This window comes from Ursus maritimus (assembly GCF_017311325.1).
Source record: "Ursus maritimus isolate PB19 chromosome X unlocalized genomic scaffold, ASM1731132v1 scaffold_X1, whole genome shotgun sequence".
Classification (NCBI taxonomy): domain Eukaryota; kingdom Metazoa; phylum Chordata; class Mammalia; order Carnivora; family Ursidae; genus Ursus; species Ursus maritimus.
In genome coordinates, this window is record NW_024423319.1 from 120,369,152 (window position 1) to 120,397,071 (window position 27,920).

Sequence of the window (27,920 nt, forward strand, 5' to 3'; positions counted from 1 at the left end):
GATGTTGACTACCTGGTACTTTGCAGAAGTGTGGTGATCCCTGACTGTAGTGTGTGTGTGTGTGTGTGTGTGTGTGTGTGTCTGTGTTTATTTATACTTGACCTAATGACACATGCTTGACATACATCACGATACTCAAGTGAATAATGCCCAGGAAAGCTACGTAAATAAACTTCACCTACACACCGCTCACGACAGGGGAAAAGACGTTCTAGGGTTTTGTGCAACAACAGAAAGAATACTTCTGGGTCCCACGTATCATCATAATCAATTCATCAATATCCAATTATTAGCAGTCAATTACACTTTTCATGTTGACATTTTGAGCTTGTTATTTCGTTATCACCGGACAATGATTTCGTAGAGAGGGCCTATGTGTATTCCACACTCCTGAGGAGAGCACCTTAACTTTGTAACATTCGGTTCCCTAGAGACAAATGCATGCTCCTTATGAGGTCTGGGCCATTGTCCTGGTCATTAATCATGGATGAAGAGATGACAGGAGGAGGACTGTAGCTTTTCCTGGGGCAAGTGGGAACACGTTCCCAAAAGAAGGCTGGTATCTAGCCTTACTAAAATGGGATGACCTCTAAGCACTAACATTTACACCAAGCTCCTTTATCCTAATGCATATTTTCTATTGGTTCAATTCTGAACAAGGTGAGCAACTCCAGATGGCCTAACCTTCCAAATATTTGCGGGGCGAGGGATGTTTGTAAAACATAACGACATCAGGTGAAATCTCCCAAGACAAAAGTCATCCTTATCAATCAACTCCATGTACTTAGTCATAATTAAACCGATTTGCATAGAAATCAGTTATCACAGGCTATGGACAACATTAATCCATCATCTGTATGTTTATCTAATTCTTGACCATGTGGTGCTCAACGCACACACAGGGGTTTTCTGATTCAAGTGTAACCAGTGGTGATGGCCCTCTCAGGTGTGATCCATATCACCATGGCCTCATTGACAATCTGTCACAAGCAGTTTGCCCCTTCATCATTCCTGTCTTTCCCATCACCAGAAGGCCCTTTATTCTGCCTCTGATTTCATGCCTAGCCCAACCACATTCTACTGCAGGTGACCTGAACACAAGAATATTAATTGGATTTCCCATATGAAATGCAACCCTTCAGTGTTAAAGAAATCATGGCTTCTACCGCTTTGAGTCACTTGATGTTAGAATACATAATAAAGATGTTCTGATTTTTATTTTAAACCTTTACAATTAACAAAACAATTCCTAAAATAAATTCAAGTTTCATAGTAATATTCTGTATTCGATCCTTTTAATGATGGAAAAGAAATGCAACAGAAAAGTACACACTCCAGTGTCTTCAACCCAATTGAAAATCCATTTGAAGTAATTCCTATACACCTAACCATCATATGTTGAAATTAGTTGTAAGGCTTGTCCCTCTGGATTTACTTATTACTTGCAATGACGGAAAAAAATGCTAGCTACTTTAAGGTAGAAAAGAAAAAAAAAAAAACAAAAAAAAACAATGGGAAAACTAGTAGCTCGGAGAGATTTGAGGCCAGCATCCAACAAGAACAAAGACATCTCTAGGATGCAAGCAGCAGGGACTGACTCTTTGAATGTTTCATTTGAGGGCCGTTCCTGGGTTGAGTCATCAGCTGAGGCCCTTCCCCTGCTCTGTTCAACACCCAAAATCTCAGAAGAGATGACCCCACTGCTCTAATATACATGACACGTTCACCCCTTCAAGACGCAAATGCAACCCCCTCCACCCAAACAAGTCAGGATGGCATCATCGGGAGTGGGATAGGTAAATAGATATGTGATCAAAAACAAAAATTCTTCTAAAACTCCTGGTCTCTGGGGCACTTGGCTGGCTCAGTCAGTAGAATATGCAAGTCTTGATCTTGGGGTTGTATGTTCGAGACCCACATTGGGTGTAGAGATTACTTTAAAATTAATTTAAATTAAATTAAAGTTAAATTTCTTGTCTCTTATTATCCAGGAAAACCCCTGTCTTCATACACACATTTTCGAAACGCTCCCCAACCTCGCATGTTGAATTTCATGTACAATAACAGCCTGCATAATTCTTCTTTGGGAGGAGACAACCTAGAGCCTCATCACGTGGAGATCATGCAGATTGCCTTTGCCTCTCCGGCTTTATTTGGACCCCATGTTGATCTTCAACAACATAGGAAGTAATGGACACACTGAACCACCACAGCCAACTTGCCCTGCCATGTCAGAGGGAAGGACAAGGAATTAAGGCATTTAATTAAAAAGTGTAACTATTATAAGATGGAACGAGATGGGAATACAGCAGGTGGAGCCTACAGGTGACATACCATGTACTTCACCTGTCTTCTTCAACACCTGTTCAAGACTGTCGATACTGTAGGGAGCACTTGTATTCATGGGGATTCTTTCCTTGATGGAATAGGCTACGAAAGGAATCTGAACGCTGTAAGGGATGCCGAGGAAGGGGTAGGCTGTCTTCCATTCACCGAGACCATCATGCATGGTGTAAAAGGAGTCATCCCACTGGGCTCCTCCCTGTCCTATCACAGCAAGATCTTATTTCCCCTTGCGTATCAAAGCACCCTAAACACACGTAAAACATGAACAGAGCAAGCCCCCAGTAGGTAAAGAAGAAGGCTTAACTTCACAACAGTGCTGTTGAGAGTGCATCCAGCTCTGAAGGCACTTCAACATTCAGCAGTCCAATGTCTGAATCACACAAGGTCAGAGTCAACTGCCAGGAAAACAGACATTTTCTGAATGTTTCATTAGGGACTGTCATGAGCAACGAGACAGAGTCAAAGAAATAAAAGCACCCAGTAATTTGAAGATTATGAAGATTATTAGGCTATTACGGTAGAGGGAATATTGATATAGAAATATGTTGAGCCTTTGAAAAATGCTATGCATTCTTATGTGAAATTCTGCAATTCCTTTTTACCTTCATGTCAATACACATTTCATTTCACTTGTTATATATGTGTTGGGTGTACTGCATGGTAGAAAGGTTACTTTGTACAAAAATTCTTCAAATTTTTTCCCAAGACCATTTGTCATCTTTTTAAAGATCATTATATTATGGTGATGCTACCCTTCCCATGGCACTTTAAAGTGCTCCGTATTGGGACTTCATTCCAGAGAATCATTTGTGGAAGGAAAAATCATGTCTTTTTAGATGATAAGTATATTACTAGGACTCATGAAATAATTAATGCTAATAAACAGAAGAAAGAAATGTGAATACAAAACACAAACATCATCTGTGCTGAGTTTGACTGTTGGGATTATTATTATTTTTTTAAGATTTTATTTATTTATTTGACAGAGAGACAGCCAGCGAGAGAGGGAACACAAGCAGGGGGAGTGGGAGAGGAAGAAGCAGGCTCATAGCAGAAGAGCCTGATGTGGGGCTCGATCCCATAATGCCTGATGTGGGGCTCGATCCCTGAGCCGAAGGCAGACGCTCAACCGCTGTGCCACCCAGGCGCCCCTGTTGGGATTATTTTTGCTCGTGCTCTTCCACGAAGAGAGGAAAGATGAGTTAAACTAATCAAAAATGTATAATAAAGGAAACCATAAGCCTATGGATCTATATGTGATTACTGCCAAGAGTAATAGAGAAAGAGTATAATAGGACAAAACCAATTACCTATTTATTATGACAGAGATGTGCTGAGCAGGAAAAATGAGAGTCTGTGCTTTGCAAGGCTCATAAACCAGCAAACATGACTGATTCATGGGTATAGGGTTTGAATTAGCTGATGTAACCTACCAACTCTCTTGGGAGACCTAGATTTCTTCATGTTTGATTTATCACAACAAAATTCTTTATTTTAAAGCAGTGTGTAAAGTTTACTGATTTACTAGTAAACAAGTTCGTCCATCTGGGGACAGCATTCTGCTTCTAAATAAACCATAAAAAACATAAAATTAATGAAAAGGAATAGCAAGGGAAATTCGGACACAAAATTAAGGTCATAAATTAAGGCAAATTTTTCTTCTGACGGGTGTTTTTATGACCCAGACTGTGTTTTATTACAGAGAACTAATGTGACCATTTGTTGTAAATGAAATAATTCTCTACTTGATATTTTTCTACCGCATACAAGTTGGACATTTCGTTATCATTAGCAGTAATCTGTGCTTAAGGGAATAGGTCCTTGTTTCAAACATGGCCTCAGTGTTTGATTTACAGTCTCCAGTGGGTTACATCAGAGCATTTTACACACGCAACATGAAATGCCATAGTATTCAATTATTCAATCCTCAGCTTTTACCAGAATTTCCTAGCACATAAGAAACCTACTTCTTGTTGAGACGACTAACAGAACTGCATGTACTTGGAGACGAAGAGAAATTTATTTCCTGACTGTTCTGATTCATTCCTTGATTCCTTTTACAAAGGAACGTGCACGATGCTATTCATGGTTGATGACTGAGAACATTTAGAAATTATTTATTTGTGGGGCGCCTGGGTGGCACAGCGGTTAAGCGTCTGCCTTCGGCTCAGGGCGTGATCCCGGCGATCTGGGATTGAGCCCCACATCAGGCTCTTCTGCTATGAGCCTGCTTCTTCCTCTCCCACTCCCCCTGCTTGTGTTCCCTCTCTCGCTGGCTGTCTCTATCTTTGTCGAATAAATAAATAAAAAATCTTTAAAAAAAAAATTATTTATTTGTGTCCCTACTCGAAGACCTTGAATTGCAAATGTGTCTTTTCTACAGAGGAAAGGTTCTAGATGATGGAAATTCTGGATTTCTCATCCTTGGCACTGCTAACATTGGGACTGGGTCATTCTCCGTTGTAGGTACATATCCTGTGTGTAACAGAATGTTATTTTAGCAGCACCCCTGGACGCTACCCCTTCGTTGTCAGTTAAGGTCTTTTCCACCCAGTCACGGAAACCAAAAACGTCTGTAGACATTGCCAGAAATCCCCTGTGCACAATGCCCTCAAATCGACAGCCACTGCAAGGATCGAAGGTAAATACAAATCTAGAATTCAGAGAGAAGAGAAAGGGGGTTGTTCTTCGTGGAGTTCTGTTCAACTCCAACATGTAACACATTTACTGCAATATTTTGCCGCTATTTTTGTTATTAATAGCTTTCATTTTTATACTACCACGAGGTGTTAAGCATTTCATGCAATTCTATAACCTTCATGCCTCTAGAGGTCCATGATTTTCCTCCGTTTTACCAACGAAGGAACCAAAGTGAAGACAGTCCAGGCATGTTTCTCACACTATAATGTGCACACACATCACCTGGGATACTGTATCTGTACAGATTCTGCATCTGCAGACCTGGGATGAAGATGGAGAGTGTGCATTTCTAACAAGCTCCCAGGTGATGCAGACGATGCTGTTCCCAGGACGGAATGTTGAGGAAGAGACACTGAAACACGCCCAAAGTCCCACAGATAGACACCAGTGCAGTCATAACTGAAAGCTGAGTCTATTTCTCATACAGGCGATGCGGTGTCATTGTGCCCGTGGGTGCGAACGTCTGCACCAGTTGGCTGGCTTCTGCTTTTCTTTGAACATCCCCAGTCTGTAGCATCGCACCTCGATTTCATGTGTACCACCAGCGCTGAGCTGTGTTGAAGGTGGCACGCCCTCCCTCGGTCTAAATAAATTAACACTAATTGGACAACAACTGGATCCTTCTTTTCCTGTTCATACATGCATCTAGTAAGCACAAAGTGTATCACCTTCTAGCTGCCAGGCAGGGGACTAGAGCGTCAATTCAAAGATGAAAGGGATTAAATCCTTCTGTCTTGAAGTTCATCTTTAATTGGCGATGTCAATGCATGAACAGGTCATTATGAAACAGTATTCCAGATTTAATCCTGAAGACGGAACAGGCACATTACTGGGGCCACGATCGAAACTGACAACACATCGCCACATCCACGATAAACCCGACCCCAGTCACAGCCCTTCATTCTGTGGCCGTGGCCATTTGGGACCACGGCTTGAGACTGCTGTGCCGGATTTTGAACAGGCAAGCCTGGTTCTGCCTGACAAGCTGGCAATAATAAAGCAAGTCTATTCTTGAAGAATCTATGTGACAAACATAGAATGAATGGAAAGTCGCATTTAGAGAGGATCATAATGAGATGATGTGTCCATCGCCGCGGAACTCATCACATTATGATTTCTCCAATGTGTATGTATCGCGAGCCACTGCATTCAGGCAAGGAGCAGCTATGTCCTGAAAATTTAGAAAAATGGTAGATACTGATTTCAAGAGTGGAAATGGCGTCTATTAGCCACAGGACATACACTGACCATCTCGAGGTTATTGAACATGATCGGTTCGTAAAATCGAGAGTTGACTTCAAAGCTTCCTAGTAAGACTGCGGGGGTTAAAGAATTAATCACAACTACTGATATGGACTCTACCTGATCCACAATTATTGCAACTTCGCTCCAAACTTCTTTTGCCTCTCCCGCGAACATCATTCTTTCTACTGATACGCACCTCTTCCTCATCATGAACTAGCTCGTACGCCATTGATCATTGGAGGAATGATGCCAGTACAATGCAGAAGTGGTGCTGGTTCATATAAATTTTATTCCAGAGATTAATGTTTCATACCACTGGGTCTCAGCCACAGAATACAAAGTACGCTAACAGAGCTGAAGGCGGTCAGCCACACAGGGAAAAGGAGAGCTGTAAACAATTTCCATTCACCCCAAACTCTCCTTCTGGCCCAGGCAGCCAGACATTCCCTCCACCTAAGACATGCTGATCACCTCATTCTCCCAGACTCTAGTCTTCCAAACCCTTCCCTCTATCCCCTCCCATCAAGATATCATTATTTAATCTTCGATAATATTCTACCCTCATCTTTGCATCTGTTTAAAATTAGCACTTTCAAGATCTTTCATTTCCTAGCTGTTCTGATATCATTTTACTTACTTGTCTTATTAGTCAAGATACGGTGTCGAAGGCTTTGAGAAAGATGTTCCTGGCATATTTTCACATGAGTCCTGCTCATTTTGGACAATTTTTCTGATTACTAGATTCATCTTTCAGGTGTGTATATACAATGTAATAGCAAACACAATAAGAAAACCCAAAAAACACCCAACAAACAAATAAATGACCTTTGTATCTACCTTTAAAGTGTCCATTTGTTCAAATAGCTTTACTTTTCTGGCAATAAGTGTCAAAATCTACATTTCACTGTATTTATCCCTGGAACTACAGATCTCTGGCTATCTCTCATATCATAACCAAATTTTATAAGATATGAATGTCTAGCAAGCATCCCCTCCTCACTACCGTCCATTCACTGCTCACCCTACCTCACTCTGGCTGCATCTCAACCCCTGCACCAAAACAGCTCTGCACGAGCCACTGATGACTCAACGGTCAAAAGCCCAGACACAGTCCACATGTCTTTCCACTGGAGGAGGGACACACACACACTAGCACTGGGAACGGCCTACGGATTCATGCAAGAGTGTGGACGAGCCTCACGTGCATGATGCTGAGCGAAAAAAGCCAAATTCAGAAAATGCAAAATTCCACGACATGTGATATTCTTGCAAAGGCAAACCTTGTGGACAGGGTAGGTTGGGGATGCTTACAGGGATACTTGCGGGCTGGGGTGGGGGAGAGGCAAGAGTGCTCATGGAATTGTTCTATGTTTTGATGGAGTGGTGTTGCACTCCAGTGGTGTAGATACCTGTCAATGTCACAAAAGTGACCACATCAAAGGGTTCATTTTACCTCATCCATGTATGTGACTGACGTTCTCTACTGCTTTCCATTGCTCTCCTCACTTTCCCCGGTCCTCCCTGACGTTTTTCAATGTTTTTCAGTTTCCTGCCTAGCCCTCCCTTCCATCCACTTCTTCCCATGAAGCTTCCCAAATCCTCGAAAAGGATGCAGCTTCACAGCATTCTGTTCTGACCGTCTTCTCATTCTGCTTTCTTATCAGCTTCTTCAGCCTACAAGCTGATGACCGGCCAACTTCCCCAAAAGCTCCCCTGTTCCTGGGAGTCATGTTTGAAGTTATGTCTGGAGGTTGCACTCATGCCCAGCATGGGGCCTCCACATGGCTACTCCTCCGTGCTCTCCAGCTGGACGGAATCACCGGCTCACACAGACTGAGGAAAAACCACGGCTTCGTCATAGATTCCTCTCTTCCTAAACCCTCCTCCCACATTTGATAAACGAAAAGCGGGAACTGAGTCTACTCTTTCTACCGTGGATGACATCTTGCACCTGCTTCCTCTAATCCACGTGGAAAGACACGGCCTTGGCTCAGGTCACCACCATTCTGCACTGGCTCTTATTCCTGCCTCTGATTCCAATCAGCCACTTATTCATTTGAATGAAATGGACCAAGTCCCTTCTGTATGTCAGTGCTCAGCACTTAATTTCAAGAGACTCTCAACGTATACTCGAGCCAGAAGATGCTCATGAGAACAGCTCCTAAAGTATGTGGAGGTAAGGGAGAAAAAAATCATTACTTATATATATTTATTATACGTAAGTGTGGAGACTGAGTATACAAAGATGAATAGTCTACGCTGCCCTCAAGGAAACAGGTAAGTAAATAAATGTGATAAAATGGCTCCTTACATCCAGCCCTTGAAGACACCGTCTGCAACACCTGTGCTTTGGAAATAAATGCTTGGTAAAGAGTGTGTTGTCTGGAAACGGTTTGCTTGTCTTTATCCTTGATTTTCCCCGAAGTAAGGCTGTAATTTTGCTCTCTCTCTCAAGTTGAAAATCAATGCTGCACGTAAGTTACTCCTCTATGTTGACTCAAAAAAAAAAAAAAAGACTGTTTACAGTGAGAAATAAAATTTTCTCGTAGGTGCAGTCAATACGACCCAAATGTATTTTTTCAGCTTCACGGAGGCATAAGTGACAAGTAAAATGGTAAGATGTTTAAAGCTTACAACATGATGATTTGATATCACATACTTTTGAAAGGATTCCCCTGCATACATCACAAACATATCTAGTTTTTGAGTGCAGAACCCTGAAGATCTACTCGGTATCGAACGTCAATGATGCAAAAGTGGTGTCGACTACCGTCACTTTGCTAACCATTAGGTCCTCAGACGTTCTGCACGTCCCTATTTCCCCAACCCCGCAGCCCCTGGCAACCATCATGCGACTGTCAATGCCTACCCGTGTACCTTTTTTGTAATTTATGCCTTAAAGACTCCACATATAAGTGGTATCATGCAGTGCTTGACTTTCTGTCTGGCTTACTTCATGTAGCATTATGCCCTGGAGGTCCACCTCTGTGCCTGCATATGACAGAATATACTTCTACGTTAAGGCTGGGTCGTATTTGCTCATCTCTCTGTCTCTCTCTCATGTTTGTGATGAATCCATCCATTGATAAACATGTGCCTTGCTTCCAAACCTTGCCTACTGCGAATAATGCTGCCAGGACCATGTGGGTGCAGACAGGTTGTTGAGAGAATAGTTTCGTTTCCTTTGGAATGTATACCCAGACGTGGGATTGCTAGATGATAGGGTTGTTCCGTTCCAAGTTATGATGGGTTAAAAAGATAGAGATTGTTAAAGAAAAACAAAATCATTCATGAGATTTGTTACGATGGTAAGGGAGACGTTACTCAGGACTGCCGTGATAGGTACAGAGATCACGGCAATGGGGTTTTGCAGGAGACAAGAGAGACTGGACTCAAGTTCCGATAAAGGAAAGCCAAGAAGCAGAGTACGGCGGGGTGGCAGGGGTGAGGGTGAGGGGGCAGCAGTGGATAGAAAATTACGGACGAGGCAGGGTAATTCTTTGCTAAAATGAGCCAACTGGATTCTTGCTGAAAGCAGACAAGGCTGATCAGACAGCACTTGGGGAATGGTGGGGACATGGAAGGGCAATCGGATACGGAGAATGATGGATCCTGGCCAAACCAAATGATTTATGCCAATACTGGGCTCCTGGAGGACATGCCCAAGCATGGAGCCCAGTCAGCCTCAAAAGGGTCTGATCAGAGTTTGTTGAAGGAGAGAATCTCTGTCACGATTTCCTACCTTGGCAAAGCAAATGCTGGAAATGTGCGTTATATAATAACAACAGGAGAAAACACTCCTGTAGTGTTTATGACAACCCGTGTGACATTTTATGCGCTTCACAAATATTCCTGAAATCCTCATTACAACCCTAAAAGAGGTCCTGGTATTAACCCCATCTTATAACAGCACAAACAGAATAACCCAGATGGTATGTTGCTTGCCTAGGATCATACATTTAGTACGTACAGAGCTATCATTAACAACCAGGAAACCTGCCTCCGTACTTCACAGGTTTTAAAGAAAGACTTTATTTATTTATTTTTTAGATAGGGAGAGCCAGCTCAAGTGAGTGATGGGAGAGGGGCTGAAGGGGAAGGTGAAGGACAAGCACTGAGCACAGACCTGTCTCAGAACCCAACCCCAGGACCCTGAGATCACGACCTGAGCCAAAATCAAGAGTTGGACGCTTAACCTACTGAGTCACGCAGGTGCCCCCCTAGATTACACTCTGAATCATGGTTAAGTCATTAAGAAACTGATCAAAATAAAGGGGATAAAAAAGAAAATTTAATTCTTGAGGCCAGGAATCTTGTAATTGCATAAAAAAGACAGGAGGAAAATGGTTTCTTACATGCATTCTAAAAAGGAAGCGTATGAAGAAGAAAAACAACACTGTAAAAGAGTTTATCTTAAAAATGACATTAACATTCGTAAAAAGATGTCTCCATGGAGCTACTGACTCATCTGGACAGATGAGTCCGCCACATGAGTGGCCCCCATCTTGCGCCCATCAATCTCTGGGCTGGAAAGCATTCTGTGTGAGAATGGAGTGCATCCACGCATAATGAGTTCAAAACTTGGAAATCAGGGGCGCCTGGGTGGCTCAGCCGTTCAGCGTCTGCCTTCGGCTCAGGGCGTGATCCCGGAGTTCTGGGATCGAGCCCCACATCAGGCTCCTCCGCTGGGAGCCTGCTTCTTCCTCTGCTACTCCCCCTGCTTGTGTTCCCTCTCTCGCTGGCTGTCTCTCTCTCTCTCTGTCAAATAAATAAATAAAATCTTCAAAAAAAAAAAAAACTTGGAAATCATATTTCAAGGAAACTCACTCCATTTTTAACTAAGCGCACATAAACTACAGCTAGTTCCACTCGCCAAAGTATTTCAATCTGACAGACCTGGCAAAGAACGTGCCGTATCAGGCTGTTTGTCAAAAAATTACAAACTGTATCCTAATAATCTTTCTCTTTTCTGTTTACACGACAAAATATGGGATGCTATCTATCTGAATACGTTAAATAGGTACCATCTGGCCCCCCTCCCCAACGAGAGAGAGAGAGAGAGAGAGAGAGAGAGAGAGAATGGAATACCACTTGTTACCCAAAGTGGTTTTTCATTACGTTTACACATTTAACAAACATATGGCAGACCACTGACGCAAGAAGATAACCCTGTTCCTTCAGCATCCACAGAATCGAATACTAAGTATGAAATGATCGTGGGGATCTGAATCCACATTCTGCAAACGAACACATTTGCAGGCAAATCGCGGCAGTGCCTTCAAGATGGTCATTTCTTCACAACATGAAGGATGTTTCTCTTACAACCGTCTACTTTAAAGTTTGATCAAATCAGAATAGTAAGGTACTATGAATGGCCAGTTTTGCAAAGGTTAGTTCTTCAAAAGACAGAGTAAGTTAGAGAGATAAGCCATTAGTATATCTTATTCCACTTTCTGTTGCAATATCGCTATCACTAATGCAACAGACCCCTATGATTTAGACAGTCATGCTTTGCTAGCAAAACCTCTTTCCTTGAGGAAAAAAAAAAAATCTGTGAGTGGGTAAAGTCTCTATGGTAAATGTGGATTAGTAGTATCTGCCCGGCCTTTTTTCCCTGTATTTTACAATGTTTCTCTAGAGTTTGAGTGCAAAGGCAGGATAATAAACATGGTATGCTCAATCATCGGAATCAAAAACCATAACTATACTTTATCAAGCTTACTTACCCCTGATGCTACCAAATAAAATTGAATAATCCCCATTGAATGGAGAGGGGCCAAGCTCCAGTGGGTGAGTCACTTGGACAAGGAACACAGAGCGACCCTGGAAAAGTCCTTGCCCGTGCTTCAGGTGAACACAGCACGGGGAGCTACGCATGGACCTCCTACATTGCACTGAGACCAAGAGTTGATCATGTGCATGTGTGTATACGATTCACACTCTCTTGGTTTGAGCCATCCGGTTGAAGGCCAGAGGCCCCTACTCCAAGAAGGACTGCTCCATGAGGGGCACGTCCACCTAGTAGGATGGGCAATCATTCCTTTCCATTGTGAGCTGCATTCCTACAGCAGAAGACGGCACACACGTGACATGATCTTCCCTGTAGGGATTAGCCACTGGGTTTCATGTTATTGCTGACCAGGGCCAGGGTGAGAACTTGACGGACACATGAACTAGGCAATGAAAAGACTGGGAACTTCTGAGATTCTTTATAACATGAATTAGGCAGGGAAACAAATGAGGAATGGCTGAGTTCGTCAAATAGCATCACAAGAACCTTAAAACTGAATATTAACCACATCAAAACATCTTTGCTGAGTTGTTGACATGTCCTCCTCACTTTTAAGGTCTCAGAGAAAGAAATGTTTTGTCCGAATGAATGAATGAGTCGCTGGAAGCTGACGTGGGATACAGGAGAGAAAGAACTTTTATCAGTCAATCTAAGACAATTCCTGAAGCACTCTAGAGTGAAAAGAGCCCTCAGGGAGACTTCTTGAAATAGAAGATGCAGGGGCGCATGGGTGGCACAGAGGTTAAGCGTCTGCCTTCGGCTCAGAGCGTGATCCCGGCGTTATGGGATCGAGCCCCACATCAGGCTCCTCCGCTGTGAGCCTGCTTCTTCCTCTCCCACTCCCCCTACTTGTGTTCCCTCTCTCGCTGGCTGTCTCTATCTCTGTCAAATAAATAAATAAAATCTTAAAAAAAAAAAAAAAAGAAAAAAGAAATAGAAGATGCAAGTAACAAATGACCTGGTGAACCTTTAACTGGAGAAGACCGTCCTGAGGTAGGTCTAGGAAGACACACTGCTCGTAATCTGAAAGTACTCCTTTGACCAGAAGGGAGGAATGAATCTCTGACCTATGATTAGCATTACGCTACTCTCTCATGTTTGAAATAGTCACGTTTTAATTCACCATCCACCAAACAACATGATACCATCACTCCAGCGCACTGGAAAATCCCATGATCCTCCCCGACTTGACCCAAAACAAAACAATCAAAACCTCTCCTTATTCCATATCATGCATAGCACCTCACCTTTGGCAATCAAACCCTTACTGGGGGAAAAAATCACCAATTCTCCTGCTTCTAAGCAGAGAGATGTTAAAAATCTGGACCAGGTATGGGTACAGCTTGATGCATCTTTAAAAGTCATGGACCAACATCTAGACCGACCTTCCAAAATCAGTCTAGCTGCTAACTAGAAGCTTTATTTACCCTAATGCCAGTACTCAAGTCTTGGTTCTGTGTCCTCACAGTCTGCTGGTGGCAAAAGTCCCTGCCTGCTGACTCCTGGAGGGATTATCTTCTTATGTCACTTAACTACCAGGACCATCCTCACTGACCACAGAAGGGAAATTAATAACCCAAACAGTAACAACAACAAACGAGAGATCTACTTAGCACCGACAATGTGACGGTTAACTAGCACGTTGTGTCATTAATTCCTCTACCAGTCCACAGGAAGTGGTTATTCTCATACACAGATAACAGAGGACAGAGCCAAACTATGAGCCCAGACCTCTGAGGTCCTTACTCTGAAACTCTGGTGCGATACAACTTCCAAGCCATGGAGTCGTGTCCTGAATGACCTTGGATTAAGTACCGCAGGGTGCTGGAAGGCTCCTTGAGGCTGACACCAATATACTTGCACCTATATACCTTGCAGCTGAAAACACCCTTTGCAAACCTTGTTCTAACCATGCCCCTGGCCTCTATATGTTGCTATATTTTAAAATTTCCAACATCCAATGACCCCCCTGCCTCAATGTCCTCCATGCTTGAACCCCTTGCTTCAAAGCTTGGCAGAGCGAGACCAATGGGAAAATTCAAGGATGTCACTAAAAGCAGCAGGATTGCACATTGTAACAAAATGTAAATCCTGAAAGGTAAACCGAAAGAGAGCAAAAGCTTCGGAAAAATACAAAGTCCTTGTAAAAACAAAGACAGGACTGCAGGAGTGCACGCGGCTCCCCCAACTAGCTGTTATTCTCTTGTTTATAAGTACTGTGCTCAACCACAGGAGAGCCTTCAAAGGGCCAAGTAGCTCTCACAGTAATTACAGAACAAACTCGATCCTTCTGTCTGTGTTTGCTCAAAGTTCTGCATGACAAAACAGCCTTTCTTCACAGCCAAGCTTCAGGATATCCATTTCCAGTTGTTTCTGTTCTAGCTATTTCCGACCGAATCTGATCCCCTCCTGGCCAACCCCTCCAGACCCTTCCCGCCCCAAAACGTACAAAACTGTAAACTGTTAGAGTCTGTATTCTGTACTGTGTTATCCTGGGAAGATATGGTACAGCTGAAAATACCTTTATCCTTATGTCTGAAGGGGACGGGAATAAGCCACCCCAATCTATGTATACCTCTTTGGCTTTGGGATTATTTGGGCTAAGAGCAATTGAGACCCAGGAGACACAAGAGAAGCTTTTTACCTCCAGCAGCCTCAATATAAAGTATATCAATTTCCCCTTTGTAATGGAAATTGCTGCTTAAAATGGGAATTTCCATTTGTAAAGATGTTTCCAAACCGGGTGATGAGTGAGTCCAGGAGACAATTCTTTTCTCCTTGAAGAGACTCTATTCTGCATAACAAGGTAGCCCCTATTTGCCAGAGTTTGCTTCATCCCCTCTCCCAAACTGCCCCCCCCCAAGCCCAAAACTCTTTAGCTTTGGTTAGCTTTAAAATGGTCCATCACCTCAATTATCTGGATGCCTTCTTGTGCCACATTTGTTTTTCTGAATGCAAATGAATTAAAAATGACTTTTCTTCCCTCCTGTTAACCTGTCTTTTATGTGTTTGATTCATGGCTCTAGCCATTGAACGTAGCAGGTAGAAGGAAAAAAAAAAAGATTTTTTTTCTCCCCTGTATGTGCAACAGAATAAGGGGAGAGAAAGAAAAATAGTGTGTGTGCCTTGTCCATGGATATATGTGTGTGATATGGGCATAGATGTGCCCATGAGTGTGCATGCCTATGTGTGCGAGGACATGTGTGCCCCTCAATGCTGCCCCCCAAACTCTGCATGACTCAGATGCTCCTTTTTTGTGCTTAGATCCTGCCTGTGATGACAAACGTCTTCAGTGGGAAGGAACCATCTGCTCTGACTCAGTATATTGGTCAAGTTGGCTGACTTAGCACATTTGCATTAACTGAGGAGGGGCCGCGTTCTTTCCTGTCTTCTCTGTAGGGGAGAGTCGACCAGACAAAACACTTCACAAAGAGGACCTACCATAACATTTGACTTTGTGCAATGAGAAAAGATGCAGGCAGTATTAAATTATATAAGAGTCATTAGAGCACTGTTTCTATTTTAAAAAGCATAATTCCTGAGTGATCCCGCTATTGGTCTTTAATTTGAATATACAAACCCTGCCTTCCTCCATTTCTGAAAACAACAGGCACGTATGCACACATGACACAATTAGGGGATGAAATCCAAACTCAAAATAGACCCAACTCCTTTCAAAGGGGAAACAAAGCAACATTGCTACATTGGACCAGAGGGGAGACAGGACAGCGGTAGCTTAAAGCATCATCTGAATAGCTCCTGTAACAAAATCCAAACAGCAGGTTTTCCTGGGCAACATTAGAGAACTTAAATACTTAAAATACCACACTCCATTATATTCAAAACGTTGGCTCAGATTTCCTCACCCGACCCTTTTTCATTTAGAGTCTTTCTTAGGCTTAGGGGGTTGACCAAGGGCTTACGTTCTCTGGATCCGGAAAACGTGCCTGCTTGGAAACATTCCCACACCAGAGCAACTGTAACAGGTAACTCCAGCCATTGCTGATCTTTGCTTTTCAAGTGCACAAGAAGGTAGGTATTTACTCCCTATTTGCTAAAATTCACCTAATCTCGTTGAGAATTGCCTTGAAGTACTTTTCAAACAATGCACTGGAATAAGTAATGCTTAATCTCTAAGATCTCACGTTGATAAGATTATCCAGTTAATTTTCTTCCCTTGGAAGAGAAAACCCAGAAGGTCCCTGGGTATCCTGGGGTGGGTGGGTGTGTAGAGCAGGATGGAGTCCCTCATGTCAAGTAGGGGCTCTACCTCACGCAATGACGCAAACCGTTAAGGTTAAGAGCCCAAGACTGATTAAATCCCTTTAAAAAGGGAGGGTATATTTTTTCTCAAGATTTTATTTTTAAATAATCTCTACACCCCATGTGGGGCTCGAACTCACAACCCCGAGATCAAGAGTCACATGCTCCACTGACCGAGCCAGCCAGGCACCGCAAAAAGGATTTTTGCAGCAAACTGTCAGACTCTTCAGACATGACCCCTCTTTGTGTGATCATCTTGAAAAGGCAGCTGCCCCGAAAGGCTGTACCCGAGGGATCTCTAAACAGAACTGAGATCCTGTGGGGCCTGAATACAGTAAGCAGTGAGCGCCGAGCCCAGACCCAGACCAGACCGAGGCATGAGCTCAGCTGCGAACCCACACTGACTTTGTGCGTGCTTCCTTGACTTCCTGCCCCTCTGTTCTCTTGCTTATGGTGGGACCTGTCTTGCGTCCTCTCTGCGTGCGAGGTAAGAAGTTAACCAAGGCGTGAAAACTCATTGAGTTTAGATTCCTGAACCTGCTTTGTAATTATGTGAACCTTACTTTAGGGCTTACATTTTGGAAAGACACAAGTCGTGTGGACACCTTCAGAGCGTGGTCATGACCGAGACAGAGACAGAGATGGGGGAGGGCTAGCAATAATTGTAAAAATTTTTAAAAAGCTGAGTTCGGAAAGAAACAAAAGGAACCGCAGCAAACACATTCGCACCCAGTGTAATTTTTCCTGGCAGGAGACAAGTACTTCTGGAACAGGAAGACAGGGGAAAGAATGCCAACTTCTAGACTCTCTTAAGTTAGCTGGGCAGCAGAAATAACCCTCACCCTTGTAAGAGCGTAGCACGCAGTATCTTGGGATGCTCTGGTCGAGTATGTCCAGTTTCATCTGATGAGGGAACAGAAGGCAAGCTGAGGACAAAGCAGAAACCGACACCCCCAACCTGCCCCCTCCCACCATGGGATGTACAGGACATTCCTCAGGCACTCCTGACCACCCTAAAGGAAAATAAATAGTTAACCTATAGAGACCACAATCCTGCAAGACTGGAGTCTCCCTCAGTTTACAAATGTCTTAGCAGTTTACAAGAACAGAAGCAATTCTGTCAATAACCTAGCTTCCAGAAGGGAATGTAAATACAATTAAATGTCCTTATAATCCGCAGCCTCCAGGAAGTTCCCAACCATCTTAATGTTAACACCTTGCTAGAGGGGTAAACAACCTTAACCTGACAATGGCAAGGCTTCTGGTATCCTGCGAGTCTTCTTTAACATATGAAAGTACTTTCTCAACCTCCCTTTTTCCTCACCTCCCCCAACCCCATAGTATATAATCAGCCGCCCCTCACAACCCTGGGGCAGCAGCTCTTTCTGCCCAGGGCTCCTGTCCCCCTGCTTTAATAAACCAACATTTTGCACCAAAGACGCCTCAAGATTTCTTTCTTGATCAAAGGCTCCGGACTCCACCCCACTGAACCTCACCTATATTCCACAACCTTATCACTACTACGTAGAGACCAGTCCCCACTCTCCCCCTCCGCAAACCAATCCCAGCCCCAAATGTCACAGGTACATCCTGAACCTACATCCTGAACCTATGTAAGCGGAATTCACTAATACCAACTTGGCGCAGGAAGCAAGACAGTGGTACTTGAGAAAGAAGCAATCACTGTACCCCTGAAATGTCGGCTACTCATTCAGCAGCACATGTCAGGGACTGAGCACTGGGATAGAATCCATTCCCCAGTCACACGGCTAAGTCCATTGATGAACCACTGGCCCTGAGACTCTGAGCCACAGAAAAGCTTCATGTGCTAACAAAAGCCCATCTGCAAATAAATGCCAAAGGGCAACCCTTCGTGATGGCTGATTCAAGGGCATGTGCCAAAGCCCCGAAGGGTTAAGTTGGCCTCGCCAATCCCGTCCCTTTTGACACAATTTACATCAAGAAACTACATTCACTGTGACATTTACTTTAATGACATCTAACTTTCTGTAAATGGGGAAGCCTGAGTAAAACGATTTCTAAACTGCCTTCCGGCGTGAATATTCCACAATTAATATCCACAAAGGTTAGTTTATACAGCTTGAGAGGAAATAAAACAAAACATCTTGGGGACCAGATGTAAATGCAAACAGATTCTTAATGGTTCCCTCCCTCCAGAGGACACAATGATGCCAGTCTGGAGTTTGTAAGTTGGTTGGTTTGGTTGATTCGTGAGTTGGCTTTACTTCAAAAGGTCAGGAGCCTGTTTCTTTAAGACTTCAAAATGATGGAGGTGTAGACCGGCACACATTTATGTCCCCACTCCCCATCGACAGGACTGTTCTCCTGCAAAGGGCTTGAATCATCTCACAGCTCCATCCCTGAGAAGACCGCTCTATTTAGCTGATTCATAGGACTGCTGTCGCAGCCACTATCTTGACACTGAATTTTGTTCCTTTCTGCAAAAAAACAAACATTTACAAAGGAGGTGATGGCGAAGAGGAAGAAGAAAGGAGCAAGTTTTATCATCTGAACTGACCTTTGGGCAGCACTGCAGACCAGACTATATTTGCCCTCAGAACAAAGCCCTGCACCCAGACTCAGCCATTGTGATATACTGGCTTTTGTTCTTAAGAAATATATCCTGGGTGTCAATCTGGAGGTATTTGCATTCATTGCCACAGAAACTGGATGACATTTTCCTTGTTCTGCCATGTTATGTTTAAAGTTTGTTTTCTGTACCCCCCCCCAAAGAAAGTAGATAGATAAAAAGATAGGTAGATAGATAGATAGATAGATAGATAAAAAGAAGATAGATAAATCGATCGATTGATCCATCGATGGACAAACAGCATCATTGCTTGGTAGTGTAGAAAAGCAAGCACAAAAGATTTTCCAAAGTACTGGCAGAGGAAGTCTCCTTTCTTATTTAGAACAAGATCTCAGAAAAGCATTTCAAGTGATACAGAAAAGGAAGGGACCAAAGGGACAAGGAACGCATATGTTTGAAAGGTAGCCAACGCACGGACTGATAAAGGACCAGTCTGTTTTCCCTGGACACTGGGACTCAGGAAGTCTCTCCATTTCTTGAGTCAGTCCCTCTGCACTGAAGGACATGCACAGTGAATCGACCCACGTGAATCGCATGTCAAATCGTTCCGTGAATAATATAAGCCACTTGAGCTCTTGCGCCCGAAGAAATCGGATGGAGGATTCCCCGTGAGGCTCACTAGAGGGAGAGGAAAAGGAGAATCCAGACTGATCATTTCAGGTGCATCGTAAATGGTCCCTTTTCTGTGAGGATGCCCCTTCGCACCAGTGGACATCATAGCCCTCTCCATTAAACTCCCAAGGCATGCCACACAGCCAACATTATAGCCACCTCATTACCCGCCATTTGTAAGACAGTCCTTCCCACCCCAACATGACAATCTCAAAGACAGCAGAGTCTAATTGTCATCACCAGCACAAAAAGGTTACACAACAAACACTGATTAAATCCATACATGAACGAATGCATGCATGAATGAGCGCAGAAGCCGACACCAACATTGAGCTTACCATACACTAGTCACCGTTGTAAGCCCTACAACCCCTACGAACGTAATTCGGCTGGGTCTACCTGACTAGCAAACACTGCAGCTCAGAACATCTTAGAGACTTTATCAACAGCATCACAGTAATCGTTCAGGAATAACAATCATGGATGGAATCAACATAAGTATCCACTGATGGATAAATGGGTAAAGCCAACGGGGGTAGCTGAAGAGGGTGAAGGGGGTCAGAGGCACACTCTCAGATAAAAAGTAAGTCCTGAGGCTACGATATTCAGCATAGCGATGACAGTAATACTGTAGTGTTTATTTTGAAAGTTGCTTAGGGAATAAATTTTAGAAGTTATAAGTGCAACTGAAAACTATAGAACACTGAAGAAAGAAATTGAAGAGGACACAACGAAGTGGAAACACATTCCATGCTCATGGATTGGAAGAACACATATTGTTAAAATGTCCATACTACCCAAAGCAATCTACACATTTAGCGCAATCCCTAGCGAAATACCACCAGCATTTTTCACAGAGCTGGAACAACTCTAAAATTTACGTGGAAACACAAAACATTCCAAACTCCAAAAGCAACAATGAAAAAGAAAAGCAAAGCTGGAGACACCATAGTTTTGGACTTCACGTTACATTAAAAAGCTGTAGTTATCAAAACAGTATGGTACTGGCACAAAGACACATAGATCAATGGAACAGAATAAAAAACCCAGAAATAAACCCACAATTACATGGTCAATTAATCTTTAACAATGCATGGAAGAATATTCAATGGTTAAAAGATGGTCTCAAAAAATGGTGTTGGGAAAACTAGACAGTGACATGCAAAAGAATGAAACTGGACCACATTTTATTTAACACCATACACAAAAATAAACTCAAAATGGATGAAAGACCTAAATGTGAGACAGGAAACCATCAAAACCACAGTGACATATCACCTCATACCTGTCAGAATGCCTAAAATCAATAACACAAGAAACAAAAGGTGTTGGCGAGGATGCGGAGAAAGGGGAACCCTCTTGCACTGTGGGTGGGAATGCAAGCTGGTACAACCAATCTGGAGAACACTGTGGAGGGTACTGAAAAAGTTTAAAATAGAACTACAGGGGCACCTGGGTAGCGCAGTCATCAAGCGTCTGCCTTTGGCTCAGGGTGTGATCCCGGCGTTCCGGGATCGAGTCCCACATCGGGCTCCTCAGCTGGGAGCCTGCTTCTTCCTCTCCCACTCCCCTGTTCTGTTCCCTCTCTCGCTGGCTGTCTCTCTCTGTCACATAAATAAATAAAATCTTTAAAAAAAAAAAAAAAGAACTACAATATGATTCAGCAATCTTACCGCTGGGTATCTGCCCAAAGAATAGACAAACGCTAATTCAAAGGGATGCATGACCATGATGTTTATTGCAGCATGATTTACAAAGCTAAGATACAGAAGCCGCCCAAGTGTCCATCGGTGGATGAATGGATAAAGATGTGGTACAGATATAAATGGAATATTATTCAGACATAAAAAAGAATGAAATCCATTTGCAAGGTCACGGATGAAGTGAGAGATTACAAAGCTCAGCGAAATAAGTCAGAGAAAGACCGATAAATCATTTCACTCATATGTGGAATATAATAAACAAAACAAACGGGGCGCCTGGGTGGCACAGCGGTTGAGCGTCTGCCTTCGGCTCAGGGCGTGATCCCGGCGTTCTGGGATCGAGCCCCACAACAGGCTCCTCCGCTATGAGCCTGCTTCTTCCTCTCCCACTCCCCCTGCTTGTGTTCCCTCTCTCGCTGGCTGTCTCTCTCTCTGTCGAATAAATAAATAAAATCTTAAAAAATAAATAAATAAACAAAACAAACGAGCAAAAGGAGGAAAAAGGAGAGAGGCAGACCAAGAAACAGACTCTTAACTCTAAGAACAAACTGGTGGTGAACAGAGGGGAGGGGTGGGGGATGGGTGAACTAGGTGATGGGTTGGGGAGGGCACTTGTAAGGATGAGTCCTGGGTGATGTACAGAAATGTTGAATCACTGTATCACACACTGGAAACTAATATAACACTGTATGTTAACTAACTAGAATTAAAATGAAAACTTACGAGAAGTTATAATCACAAGAAAAACAAGGATAACTACCTGTAGTGATGGATGTTAACTAGACTTAGTGCGATGATCATTTTGCAATATATATATATATATATATATAGAGAGAGAGAGAGAGAGAGAGACATCTATATATATATATATATATAGACATCAAATCATTATGTCGTACACCTCAAACTAATATATTTTATGTCAATATATTCAATGAAAAATAAAAACAGAAGCATTTTTAAGTTTGACACTCTGACATTTTCATCTCATGTGTGCAACTAATAAAATAGCTTCCATATTTAAAAAGAAAGAATTATTACGACAAGATAGTTAGAACAAAACCAGTGGACCCTTGGAAGCCGTATGCAAATCAACATAATAGACAACATTCAACAAACACCCTGCTAAGTGTCTAACAAATGAGGGTGTGAACCATCTTTTTATGCAATCATCCAATAAAACGTAAGACACAGACAAGTATGGTAAGGTGCCCAAAGCATTTACTTCTCCGTATAGGCAGATATGAAAAGAAAACACAAGGCATGTCTCAAAGACATCAATTCGCAAATTCCAAGGACAAGAGTCTATATGGACCAGCAGGTTTAAATTCAGAGGGTGAGCTGAGGACACCTTCATCCGTGCAAGAGACGACGAGGCTCGGAAGAACTCCAGCTCCATCACCACAGGCTAAGTGGTCCCGTTTGGCAGGAAGCCAGGTGGAGAACACCAAGCCTATTGTAAAGCCAGCAAATCAGACTCTACATTAAGCATTCAAAACAAGTGTAAAGAAAGACATGGCAGGAGCTCCTTCTTAATTGCTCTACCTATTCAATATTTTACTCATATATACACTCATTTATTCATTCTTTTTACAAAAGATTATGATCATCAGAGCAGCTCTTCTTAAATTTTAATGAGCACGTGAGTTACCCAAACCTCCCCTGACAGAATGCAGGTGTGGTTCACGAGCAGGGAGTGAGATCCTCCCCAGGGATGCTGATGCTAATGGGCTGGGGACAACCCTGTCTGGGGCACATGGATGCTCCTCTACTCGATGGGGGAAAAAAAAAAAAATCAATGAGACTTTCCTCAAATGCGTTTTCACCCTCCACCTGACTGGGACGGTAAGAAAAAAAAAAGTATATACTTTTTATTCTGTCTGTAATGTTATGTCATGTTAGTTACATTTTATGTATATACACATACATATATGTGTTTAGAGACGAATGTTATCTGTTAATCCTATCTGGTTTAGAACGTGTTAGTAGCGAATCCTCAGCCACTCACGGTTCCCAGTGGTCTATTCTCTGAACAGCACCATGGTATGATTTCCTAGGAAATGTGGGGGTTGTGTGTGTGTGTGTGTGTGTGTGCTTTCCTAATTCAAGATGGCAACAAAGGAGCAAAATGGTCTGGACACAGACTCCTATGCCTCCCATGGTCTCGCGGGCAGTGCACCCAGAACACCTACCTGGTCACTACTTGTCCTGCTGGAGTTCTCCATGCAAACCTGGAGAGCTCGTCAATCCATTCCTGCTCAGCACTTCATAACCTGGACAGCTGGTCACTCCATTCCTGCTCAGAACTTCGTAGCTCTCTCTGGCTGGCTGCCTGAATTTGCCTCAACTGGTACAGGGAACTGTGAGTGACCATCATGTCTGCATCTGGCCCCTTGGCCAGGAGCGCTAGCCTCGTCTCTACAAATGTGTTGGAGGTGACCATACACTTCACCAAAGGGAGACCCATGATAGCCCAAGAAAATCCAATTTAGCCTCCTTCCTCCATGATCCCTTTTTGAGAATGTGTAGCAACTTCTTGTGTGCTCTAGGAGAGTAAAAACTTTCCCTTTACACTTTTAGGTTCAGTGACTGATACATGCAAATTAAACTAACAATGAGACAGATTAACAGACGAAAAGGTGTATAGATTCTGTTGGTGATAAGAATTTCACATGCAAGGGGTGGGATTCACAGAAAAGAAATTAAAACCCTAAAGAGGCAGTTAGACCCAGAAGCCTACATAACATTTTTTAAAAAGGACAGATTAATTGTTGAGAGGAGAATGGACAATGGAAGGAGGGAGAGTTTGGGTTTCTAGGGGTGGCAAACTGAGAAGGAAATACATGATAGAAAATGCTAGAAAAGGATTTGTTCAGTATGGTTTGTTATGCAGACTCAACTTGGTAACCCCTGCCAATAATTAAGAGTCAACTCTAGGGATTAAGAGTTGTTTTCTCCTTGATATCAGAGAAAGAGACAATTTTACGAAAGGAACTATGTTACCTTTGCAAATAGTAATGTGAGTCCTGTTCTTAGGCAGGAAGGGGGAGGATTCATTCCAGGGCTGATACCTAATTGCTTTTAGCTCCTACGCCAAGGAGCACATTCTGATTGTCTTCATCGGCTATGTCAGAATATTATAAACTTCTTTTCCTACCATTCTTTAGTAAGAAACACACTCCTCCTTCAGCCCCAAAGATCTTTTCTGTGTGTGACCCCCGACCCCCTTCAACTCTTAAAAAAGTATCAGGCCCCCCTGACCTGGCCGCCATGACCCACATGGCCATCCTTAAGAATATTTCTAACAACTTCCATTTCAGAAGTAGCTGTGGGGACACCTGGCTGACTCAGTGGTGGAGCATGCAAGTCTCGATCTCAGGGTTGTGAGTTCAAGGCCCAGATTGGGTGTAGAGATGGCTTAAAAATTTAAAAATAAAAATTTTAAAAAGTAGCTGTGTACATGATTATATGATGAGTGGCTGTCTTTCCCTCCTGATTGTGGTAGCGGGGAGCTCAAGGATGTCCCAAACTGCTAGCACAATCTATGGCATGTGACAGGTGTCTGTCGGTCGTGCAATATAGAGATGGATTACACCTGTCGAAGGCTGACTGCTAGACACTTAGCGTTAACTCACTCAATTCCCACCACTGACAAAGGGTAGTGGGGTCTGTTCCCATGTGCGTTTCAGAATTGGGGAAATTACAGCACTCAAGGAGGCAGGATTCGTGCCCAGGTAGTCTAATATAGCCCCCAAGGGACTAAACAGGGGAGTGGTGTGGAGAAGGAAACATGCTAAAGCAGTGAACGATCCAGAATTCTCTTTAGTATCCCCGTCCATACGTACGTGCCATGCACACTGGACTCCCTACCTCCTTTCTAAGAGTTGAAAATCTTTTCCTGGAGGAAAAGAAAAGCCTCAGATGATCTCCCGTTTTCTCTCCACTCATTGCTATTGAGGGTGGGGTGGAGGGAGATGGGAGCCCATCTAATCATGGAATATGAAAAAAGACACATGTTGGGCTTTCGAATTAGACTCATTTCCTTGTGTCCCATACTATGTGAGAAAGGCACGACTTCCCCCCAGTTTTTTGGCCATGATTTTCGGATACCTTCGATTCATTCACCAGACACCACGGGAACGGTCGCGAAGATTGCCATGCCATGCGCCTGACGGGATGATTTCATCAACGACACCGGAAATCATGCCACTGACCAAGAATGCAGGACGCACTCACCGCCAGCCACGAGTATTCGTCATACGTCCCATATGCATAGACAGACACAGATAATACACTGCTCTACATGGGAAGGCACCTCACAAGGATGCACAGTGTAAATAAATATATGAACTTACACGTGAACTTTCAACCCAAGCTCTGAAGCAATGCTCTCGACCTGATGTTATTTCATTAAGCTTTGCTTTAGTGCCCAGATGAGCATTTCGGACAGGCAGGACTGAGCAAGGCTGTGAAGCCACTCACAACCGAAAACAATCTTTGTCTTCACTGATCAGGGATGTGTTCAATCTTTTGAATACATACCGCTCCACAGGACAGAAAGGGCTAATCCACTCCTGGAACCAATGTTACCCTGCTCCCCTGTGCTATTTACACCCTTTTCAAGCTGCAATGCCCCAGGCAATGGACAATCGAGTGTCTTTGTGTTCTGAAGAAATACACACCAGTTTCTATCACAATGTACAAACAGAGGACGATCCCAGCCACGGCAAAATATGGCAGAAGCAATAAAAACAAATAAACACTTCTATAACCTTTCAAAACACAATACAAAGGCAAAACACTCTTAGATACCGGCAGAAACTGCATTACCCTACTCAATCATTTTTTTTTAAAGAGAGAGAGAGAGAGTCCATGCTCAAGCTTGAGGGGGGAGGGGCAGAGGGGGAGGGGCAAACAGAGAGGGAGAGAGAGAATCTCAAGCAGGCTCCATATCCAGCACAGAGCCTGAGATGAGGCTAGAACTCACCACCCTGAGATCCTGACCAGAGCCAAAATCAAGAGTCGCAAGATTAACTGCGTGAGTCACCCAGGCACACCCCTACTCGATCATTTATAATTTTACTAGCGTTTTTTCCTCTTGGACGTAATGCACAGAATAGAACAACCAACACGTTGTTTTTAAGCTTGATATCAAATAAATCATTATGGCTTTGATTACGATAGCAAAAAAATGTTACCCTGAACGATGAATAATTTCTTTAAAGGATCAAATAATTCACAGTCAACAACTTCATGGACAAAACAACGAGAACTCATAATCACAACTCATGAACACCTGTCGAAACCACTGCATTATACACCTGAAACTAATGTCACACACTGTGTCAACCACAGTTCAAAAAATAAATAAACAAGTATATTTAAAAAACATAAAAGTAAAATTAAAAAAAAAATCACGCCTTAGGAGGAAACATCAGTAACATCAGATAATATTTTCAATGAAATAGTCAAGGGAAAACAGTACACCACGTATGCATTTTATTAAATTTTATTTTTATGCTATTAAAATTAGACAATGGGTAGAATAAGATAAAAACACATTGATAAACAGATACTCAGATATGTAAATGCCAGCAAGAAGAAGAAAGGAAAATCTCTACAGAGGTTCACTCAAACCACAAGATGTAAGGAGGGCTTGCTCTGAAGAATTATGTTACAGAAACTACAAGAATCAACACATCTTCATCATCTGAGTCACGATAAACGTATTCCCTAAATATTCACATTGGGTCACCATATACACTGATCTGTGTGTCCGTGCCCACGTACCCAAGTGCATCTCCTCAAATTGCTTCAAACCAATAATATTAAGGGATATTTCATGTGAACTATCCAATAGCTTTTTCTATTTCCAGAATTCTGTGCTATTTAATATGCCAAGTGGTTTTATTTTATTTTTTTTTTTAAGATTTTATTTATTTATTTGACAGAGACAGCCAGTGAGAGAGAGAACACAAGCAGGGGGAGTGGGAGAGGAAGAAGCAGGCTCCTAGCGGAGGAGCCCGATGTGGGGCTCGATCCCAGAATGCCGGGATCACGCCCTGAGCCGAAGGCAGACGCTTAACGACTGCGCCACCCAGGCGCCCCATGCCAAGCAATTTTAATCACTGATGAATAAATGAAGTTTGGTCGTTAGGCCACATGAGGGTAAGTATAGAATATTATTTGTAGACACATGTCATGGCATACACGCATATCCACATATATGCACACACATACATACATACTTGTGTGTCTATGGGATCTAAGGATAAACATCACCGACGTAGCTGTATAAACAACTCCAAAGGAGAGGGTCGACGGGAAGGTGGAAGCCACAGCCTGCAGTCCCTTTCCCCATCTTGCTCCTTTCACAACACTGAATGTGTTGGTTGAAACCCTGCTCACCCACTGCCTTACACAAACACCCACTTCTTACCTGGGAGATTCTGAGATGCCTGCTGAATACCACTGTGCCTCAGTTTCTCAATCTGTAAAGTGGCAGTCATCATCATCATCATCATCATCATCATACCGCTCTGCTCTGTTTTGTGGAGACGTGATTCTCAGAGGCAAGTGCACGCTACGTCATTAATAACCATGGTCAGGAACTCTCGTGCTTTGATCCAAGGGCCCGCTCCCAAAGAAC